This window comes from Cryptomeria japonica, chromosome 7 (genome assembly GCF_030272615.1).
Source record: "Cryptomeria japonica chromosome 7, Sugi_1.0, whole genome shotgun sequence".
Lineage (NCBI taxonomy): Eukaryota > Viridiplantae > Streptophyta > Pinopsida > Cupressales > Cupressaceae > Cryptomeria > Cryptomeria japonica.
Window position 1 is genome coordinate 358,986,155 of NC_081411.1, and position 968 is coordinate 358,987,122.

Genomic DNA, 968 nt, shown 5'->3' on the forward strand with positions numbered 1-968 from the left:
TGAAAACCAATTTGTCTAAGGTCTCAATAATTATTGGATCACTTATAGCCTTGCAAATATGTTTTTGTGATACTTTAGTTAAAGAGAAATGACTTTCTTGTGAGGGCTCTGTATCAGATGATGTATTTGATTGTACATTCACATTTAAGGAAGATTTAGGTCTAACATAACTAAAGTCCAGATATAAAATAAGTTTCATTCTTAAAAATAGTCATGGTTGCATGTAGCCTTGAGTTGATGGGTCCATGTCTAGAATTGGTGGCAAATTGATTGGTGTTGTCAATAAAACATTTCCTTCTCCTGGTTCCATTGTTTGGAAATTGGGTCCTAATCGTACTTGTGTCATGTCAAATTGAGGTTGCAAGTTCTGACCTATTCCCAAACTGAAGATGGGTTGTATGATATTTCCTAATTGCATTGATTGTGATTGGGATCATCTCAATGGTGTATCTTCCATCGCTTCTCATTGTCTTCTAGAGATTTGGGAACATGTTTCAACCATTACACTATGATTCATGCTAATATTTATGGTATATTTGAAATTTTGGGATGCAACAGAATGATATAACCTATTTTTTTGTTGTTTTGAGATTTTGAGAAAATGAATGATACACAAATTGATAATGATGAACCTATTTTATTTTTTTTTGAGAAAAAATATGGGATCTTTGAGTTTACAATCCTGAGGATGTTACTTTGAGAAAAGTGAAAATAAGTCAAAAACCTTCAAAGGACAAGATTGTGACAGTGTCATGCTCGTAGCTAGACTGATGAGCTTGGGTTTGACTGGGTAGTGATTGAAATTGAGAAAGGATTGTTTTAAAAAAAATTTGACTCTTTTACTAATAAAAGGTTCAATCCTAATATTATGATGTTTCTTGGATTCCATATTTGATTTTAGGATCTAAGCACAAAATGGAATTTGAAATTAAGGAAATGATGGGATCTATAATGAGGATAATGATATT